Source organism: Cryptomeria japonica, chromosome 4 (assembly GCF_030272615.1).
Source record: "Cryptomeria japonica chromosome 4, Sugi_1.0, whole genome shotgun sequence".
Taxonomy (NCBI): Eukaryota; Viridiplantae; Streptophyta; class Pinopsida; order Cupressales; family Cupressaceae; genus Cryptomeria; species Cryptomeria japonica.
In genome coordinates, this window is record NC_081408.1 from 34,763,430 (window position 1) to 34,772,115 (window position 8,686).

An 8,686-nucleotide genomic window follows, 5' to 3' on the forward strand; every position below is an offset into this window, starting at 1 on the left:
TTAACATGGGTTATTTTTCCTTCGTCTTTTTATGTATATAAACTTATTTTGAAAATAATTTAAAGGATTATATAGGATGATTTTAGGCACATTACTTTAGTTTTGTGAATGGATTTTTTGGTTTGAACCATCTTTAAAGAATTTATTGCTTATGTTTTGGTTATTACAATGATTCATATTATATATTTTATCTTTGAGTTGAATGGTTGGATGTTGATAAGAATTTTTTTCCAAAAATTTTGTGAAGATCTTATATATCACAAATTGAGAACTTAGAGGTTTTGGTAGAAGGACATGCTACATGGCTTCGATTTGCAATCTCTTTCTAGAGTCTTTTGTCTCTTCTTGGAGGATTATGTTCACATACATGATGTTGGATTTGAGGCTTGTGTCAAGCTATTGTGATCACTTAGTTTGTGGTCATGTATTCTTATTATACTTTGTTATTTTTAGTAACAAATTGGAAAATATTTAATGTTTTTCAATTTTGAGTGTGAATAACTTGGGGGAGCTATTGACATTACTAGAGAGAGTATGTTGTAGTGGTTTAGTTTGTATTTTTGCATATCATTGTGGATGTTCATTCTTACTACATCGTAATGATGATATTAGCGACAAAATTCTATCTATTTTTGGACTTTTAAATGCTTTGATTTATTTTAGATTTGAAATTACCCATAATGGGAGTTCCAAGTTGTATATGTCTTCTTTGTTGGATGTTCTTATTATAATAGCGTGTTGAGGGTCTTGAGGTTTTCTATCTCTTGTGTATGTGTTGTTACATTAGATGACTTCTTTATCCATCATAGTGTATATATAAGAATTTATGCTCAAGATTTAATTGGGTTGGGTATATCAATGACACAATATGTACATGTTATGATGAGTGCACGTTTGTTTTGAGGTATAGTGAGTTGTATATGTTGGCAACTAGTTGTGTTTTCTATTCCATCTATGGTTATCAATTCTTAGTAGCTTCTCAAGCCTATTTGTTACTATTTGATTTAGTGTTTGTGTTTATATATCAAGTTGAGGAAAGTTTCATGCTTCTATGTGACGATTAGTGCTTCTCTTCTCTTTGGATTGGATCATATTTTTTGTGCATTTATATGATGGGGGATGAGAGGATTCTTGTTTGAGATGGTAGTCACCTTGGTTATTATTGGTGTTCTCTTATTGAAGCACATGGAGCACTTGGATATGTTTATGGTACGTGTTGGTTATAGGGATTGTTCCCTTGATGTTAAAGTTTACTTTTGACCTCTTATGCTATACACACAACAAGTGGCATAATTTTAGGAAAAGGTTTCTTTTTCTCATTGCAAGATGTGTATAATGTAAAATTAATATTTATTGTGGTGCACCTAGGTAATCTAGGGATTCTTGCATCACACATGCTAGGAATTCTTGGGGCCATTTACATGTTGTATGTAACATTGAGTAAATATTTAATGTGGGTTATACATTGATAAAAATATTTAACATTGAAAAAACTTAATATTATAAGATAGAACTTAGTACAAATGAGAAAAGGTAGTACCGAAAAGGTAAATGGGGTGCACATGGTTCTATAAAATCACGGTTTAGAGGCATATGTTTTTTGTAATACTTGGTGTTTTTGTGCAATCTTATTTCTATAAAATAAATCACATGAGCAATTGTCAAGGCTGGCTTATATAACCATTGACTTGTTGACTAAGATTGATTATACAATTATTTACACAATTATTATTTTCTTATTCATATAGTGTGATCTTACAAAGCTTGATGTTTAAAAAGTCTTATATGGAGACTCTACAAATATATTGTACTAAGATAATATAGTGAGAACAATTTTGGATGTTGATATTTTCTCATTTAAAGATATGTTGAAAACACATAAAATAAAAACAACTTTTTCAAATATTAATTAATACTATAATGCATACCAAGACAATCTATTCCATTTTTACTATGTTAAATCAACACAAACAAATAATATTTTGATTCATTTATTGCATGTTATGACATACATACTTTTAACATAGATTAAAAAAAAATTATTAAAATATTTAAAACAAATTATCACATAAATAATCAAGTTACACTCCATTTCGTTGCATCACATTCTTGCCACCTACTTACCTTTGGTTTTCTTTTTTTTTAGTATATTCCATTAAATGCATTTTTTTTAGAATAATAATGCAATAATGGTATAAAGAAAGACAGGTGATGAATAAATCGGTCTTATAAAGCCAGTTAACAGTACAATTGTTTTTAAAATGTATGCTAATTTAGTTAACTGAAGAAAACCGTGATAGAGAGCAAATACAAATATATAATAAACAGTTTGAGCAAGCTTATTACAGATGTCATAAATTTCATTAATATACAGATATATATGAACAGTCAATTAAAAATAATTTATTTTATACATCTTTTAAAAAAAATTAGTGGGTGTTGTTTGAGATTTATTTTAAAATAAGTAGCCTCAATAATTTTATAATCTAATTTAAGTTTAATTTTTTAAATTAATTATTTTTTAAATTTAATTTAATATTAAATAAATATTAAAAATAAATAATTCATAGTAATTTAAAAATATCATATGATTGATAAATGACAGAAGAAAATTTTAAACTAGTGAGGCAATTTCTAGCCCCATCTCAATTGCACCTGTTTCAAGTTCGAAATTAAATAGTGATTAATGTTGTAGCTTTTTTTTTCGACATAGAACCTCCCCCTCTTACAAAATAGATCTTGAAGTCCTCCCATAGAACCCTAGTCTTATTGAAACTTAATAATTCAAAGAGAATATTTGACAATATTTGTGAGCAAAATCACAAAAATAAGACTAATATCAAAAACAAAAATAAATATATTTTTTTAATAATTTAGATATTTATAAGAAAACACTCACATCAAATTTAGATATTTATAAGAAAACTTTTTCTCTGGAAAAAAAACTTCCAGTTAAAAACAAATAATCCTGTAAAAACAGAAAGGTGAAAAATGGTATTTCATTTATCTTTGGAAACAATAGAAACAGTGTCCCTCAGAAATCAAATTTTAATATGAGCTACTGAAAATTCATAGTATGAGTAGTCTTGAGCACTGAAAAAATAATCTCTGGTAAATGGTTGCATGGACTTCCTCCTCTTCACTGTAGTCCACATCCCTGGGTACCCTCCTTCTTCCGATGAAGGCTCATACAATTTAAATACCATGTCTTGAGAAACATTTTCACCCACAGATATCTGATCATACCAGAGTTTAGCACACTCAACAAACTCCATCCCAGGAGAAAACAATCCTATCACGCTCACCTCTTTTTCACAAACATTATAATCCCCAACTTTATAACAGTCAAAGAAATATAAGCTCTCACATCCAGATACACATGGACTGTCTCTCTCAAAGTTTACACATGTCCATAACTTTGTGTTGGAATCATATACCTGTGCACACTCTGAATAGAAATAATTACATAGAACAAAAAACTTGCCATTTCTAAAAGCAGTACTACATCGATTCACAATTGTAGGCATAGGAGGAAGAAGGCTCCACTCATCTTCCTCTACATTATAAACTTCTCCTTCAAATACCATTATGTTATCTCTGTCTCTTCCACCAGCAGTGTAAATCAGTCCATTAATGGAGTCCAATGCACAAGAAAAACCCCAACGACCCACAACCATGTTGGCACCTTTCTCCCATCTACAAGAACAAAAATCATACACAAATGTGGCTTCCAATGGTCCCATTATACCCTTTTTATCAGGACCCACAAGCCCTATCACTATCAATCTATGACCCAAGTTAATACAGTGTGAGGAACCATAACTATAGTTGTATGGTAATCCAGATTCAGTGGGTATAGGAGGAAGTCTTCCAAATGAATTGCTGGGACAGTGGTAGATAATAAACTTAACACAAGGCTGGTCATATGATAGAGGAGTTAATCTGAAACGAGCCTGGTCATATGACAGGGGAAATACCTCAACTATAACCAACAAATCCTCTGCCCTCCCAAGTCTCTTTCTATCTAGATAAAACAGAGGATCACTCATTACAGTCCTCCAACTTCTGCAAACAGCTCTGAGATTAAAGAAAGATGTGCATGGCACCCTTGACAAGCATTCTCTTGCAACTTCTTCTGAAAGCCCAGGAAATATCTCTGTTACCTCTCTTTTCACTACAATTCTCTTTGACATTCTTGATAATAGTAAGATCACCACCACCTGCAATTCGTCAGTATCCCACTCTTTTCGATGTGCTTTAAATTATGTAAATCTGGCCTAATTTATATCCTTCCCATTAAAAGAGTATTTTTAGTTGAACCATATCTATTATTAGCACTGCTTGTGGGTCTCAGCTTTATAAGAAATCGAATTCCTTCCCACTAAAGAAAGGCTATTTTTAGTTTTGCTTTTCTTTTATTTTATCGCTTTTTCAATGCTGATTGGCGGCTGCAGCCTCTTAATAATAGCTAATCTAAATTTAGAGTGACACTTTGACAATTTTAGAGAATTTGTGAATTGATCATGTTCTACTTAGATTGATTGTTGCATTTCACCAAAAGTATTTATATTGACAATTATATACGTCCTTTCGAAACTTGTTATTCAAGATTCTTTCTAAAAATAGATTGATAGATATTTTAAATTTCTAGTAGAGTAATCAATTAATATTAAGATAAATATATATTATAATATTTTTAATTATAAATATATAATTTTGAGAATTATGGAATGCTTATCTATTTAGCCATATTCAAGTTGACTTGAACCAAGGTAATTTCACTACATTGTGAAAGAGGATTCAATTGTTTAGTAGGGTGAGTGTAGAATTTTTTTAAAATACATTAATAGATATTTTAACCTTCTAGTAAGCTAGCCATTTAATATGAAAGGTAATTTATAAATATATATTATAATATTTTTAAAATATAAATATAGAGTTTTGAGAATTATGACATGGGTATCTATTAGGAAAGACTTGAACAGAGGTAATTTCACTATATTAGGAAAGAGGACTCGATAGTTAAGTGGGGTATGAGTGTATGGGTATCAAATTATTATTGTTTATTAGACTTTTAATTATTATTTATGAAATTAATGATTATAGTTTGAAAATAAATAAAATGACCATTCAATTATTTCTAAAGTGTTAATGGGTAGATAAATTAATGATGTAATTAAATAGATCTAGATATAAGAGTTGAGATTAATTTTAAAAATATTATAAAGTATTATAAATAATCTTGAAACATATATTGAAATGGAAATGAGGTGATTTAAGATCCATATCTTAAAATTAGTATATAGTGAACTTTATGTGACGACATTATAGAGGAATGTTAGTAAGAAAGTTTAATTAAACTAATAAGTAGAAGGATATAATTACTAGAATCTGAGAAATTGAGATTCATGGCATTGATCTTGTTTAGAGGCACAATCATGTCTTCATTTGTACAATCTTTCCAAAGAATAACTGGGTCTTCAATGCTAGCAATGCCTATTCACTCAAAGGTATTTGAAGTAAGGAAAATAGTGGTGTTGTTAAAGAGCATTGATTGCAACTAACATAATGGATTCCAACAAAATGAGTAAAAATTAGGGGTTGATACCTTTAAATATCCTATACCATCTAAATTTCTTTGTTCTCATTGCCTTTGTCAACATCTACAATATAAACAAAATCATCCACTTTCTTGTTCATAACCCTCATTTTCTCCACCATGTAATGAATATTTAAGTGATATTGTACATCAATGTACTGTGTCTATGTAGAGATTCATCTAGATCTCTCCAAATATTCATGGATTATTAAGATCAAATATGCCTAGCCTTCTTTCTATAGTAGATGTTTGACCTTCATCTTCAAGACAAAATTCACTTAGATGGACCTACATTAGGTTTATTACTTGCTACTTTTTACCCTCTCACACCATTGGTGGGAAAATCCATGTTAGTAGATTTTGAACTCATATTATATGTTTTATAATTTCATTAACAAAAGCACTCTTGACCCTTTATGAACATACACACTTGAAACGTTTATTAAATACCTACTACATGTATTTATATATTATGTTTTACCAACATAAATATAAAATATATCAATAATTTAATGACTACAAAATATGTACTGGTAGTTGCTTGTTCTTCATGGCAGATCTTGTTTGCAGTTTCCTGGCAATTATGTGGTTGATTTCAGATTTATAGCTCATTTTGGGTTCTTCTCCAGTCAATTATCGCTTCCGGTTGGCTATTTTTGGGTTCCCGGGACAGTTCTTGTTCAAGTACTAATTGGTTTTCCTTCATTACCGATGCAATTCTTGGCATGTGGATCCATCTTGGGTGTTGTCCGATGTTCCTTGGCGTGTGGTCGACCTTCCTACTAATCTGCATCACTTGTTTGTCATTTTCCGGAAAGATTTCTTAAATCTTAAGGCCGACCTAATTACACGTTTCATTTCCTGCATTGGTCAATGTAATCTTTTGAGGCCAACCCAGATAGGTTCCAGTGGGTATAAATATGATGTTATGTAATCATTTGTAGGGGCAGAGGAAGTAGAACTTAGGATAGGGATTGAGATTCGCATGTTGTGATCCAGTTGATCTTTAGAGTCCCGGTTGGGATGTTTCTAGCTTGAATCTTGCATGTAACCGGTTAACTACCGGATGTTCTTTGATGATAATCTAATGATTACTCGATGATTGTCGAAAGTTCTATGGCTTGAATATGATCTGTTTATATGAATTTGTTATGTTTCTTGTTGCTTTCGTTGTGTCACTCTTGCTGCATAAGTTGGCTGACTCTTTTCAGGGTTCTCACCAGTTATGGATGCATCAATTGGTATCAGAGCTGGTTCGTGAACCTGTTGTTGGAAAGAGTGTAGTTTGTGTACTGGTTGGTTGGAGAGAATATTGAGGCAACTTGTGGACTTGTTCAAATCGTTGAGTGTGAGGTAGAGAAAGGTTTGCAGGTAGACCACCGATCCTAGAGCTTGAGCTTGAGGCTGTTAGTGGGTGGAGACTTGAACAAATCGCCAATTGAGGCAGGCTGCAGTTTGGACTGGTAGATCGTCGTGGAGAGGCAACCGAAAGTTGTGGTTAGATCCTCGAATCCCTGAGGCAGTTGCAAGTACCTATTGACCGATCACCGAACCAGATCAAGCGATGGGACTCACTTTTCAATTAACCCCGAGAGTTTGATGCAGGAGCACCGGTCTAGTTCTTACCGGTTGGGCAGTTTTCAGTGGAATTGCTTGAGATCATGGCATTTCTTCATGTTTGAGTGTTTAGCATTGTGGTTTTGGGTTTATTCCCTTGTGTTCATGGTTGTTATCATGTTTGAGTTTCATAGCATTTGACTTTGTTTCCGGTATTGTCCCAGTTGTTGTGTTCTTATCGGTTAGCCTGGTTGTATGTTGAGCAAAGATGATTTTGGGTTGCGGTTGATCTATGTGACTTGTGGATCATTTGAGGTGTTGTTTTGGGCCTTGGTCGGTATTCCCGAAGGTCTGTGCATCATTTGGAGATTGTTCTTAGTGATTTGAGCCGACATGTTACTATTGCACATTTCATGAACCAGTTGGTCTTTGGGCTGACTTGATTAAGTTGTAATTATTTGCAGATAGTATAAATGGAAGCTTGTGAATGATTTGAAGACAACAGAGAAGTTAGAAGATAGAAGACCTTGTTTTGAGATTGGGCGGAGACATAGAACCGATGAGATTCTGATCCAATAGGATTGAGGCTAGAAAGTTGAGGTCCGGATTAGGATAGAACTAGCATATGTAGCATCCTAAAATTGTGACACTTGCAATTTCGACTGCATTTGGGTCTTCATGAAGGCGATGCAACATGGAACCTGAATGGAGACCCCGAAACTTGTTCATGACACCAAAAACTGCATTTCTCAGCACCCTGGCCTGATCCTCCTTACACCCTGCTGTCCCGGGAGGTGGGACCATGGCGCCCAGTGCCCTGGTCCTTCAGGACTAGGACGCCCGGCGCCCTGGTCCCCCAGGACCATGGCGCCCTGGTCCCTGGCCCTATTTTGGGCCCGGTCTCTTATGGGGCTTCGAGTCTTTAAGTTTGCAAATTGGAAAATAATCTTCCTAGGTCGGCCTAAGGTCGGGAAAATCAGTCTATCAGCCCTAATTGACAAGTATATAAGCTACATTTCCTCTCCCATTTTGGCAGATGGAAAAAAGGCGGAAGCAATATTCAAACATTCAAGTATTCAAGCATTCCTTCAAGCAATTGATCATTCTAAGTCTCCATTCAAGGCTAAGTGTTGCATTCAAGACAAGGATTCAACCATTGAAGAGAAGATCACTTACAACACATTACATACAACATACATTACGCCTTCGCATGTAAGAATACAAACATTCTTACAACAAGGTATCAGTACTTGTTTACATTACAAACATTTACATTTATAGCATTCTCATTTCTTGGTTAATTCCAAAACCGGGGTTTGACCTAAAGGCAAACCCCTCATCCCTAACCCCCCAATCGTCCTCTCTTTTTTGTGTGTAGGTTGCAGGTACGCTGCTGTAATTGAAGATCTGGAATCCTTGTGCAGAGACGAACAGATCCCCCTTCGTTTCGCGGATTTTTCGGAGGACCGTGTGCACACTGGGCGCCATCGTCCTGTCAACTTTCGCTCAAATTTGCAGAATAGCACCGTC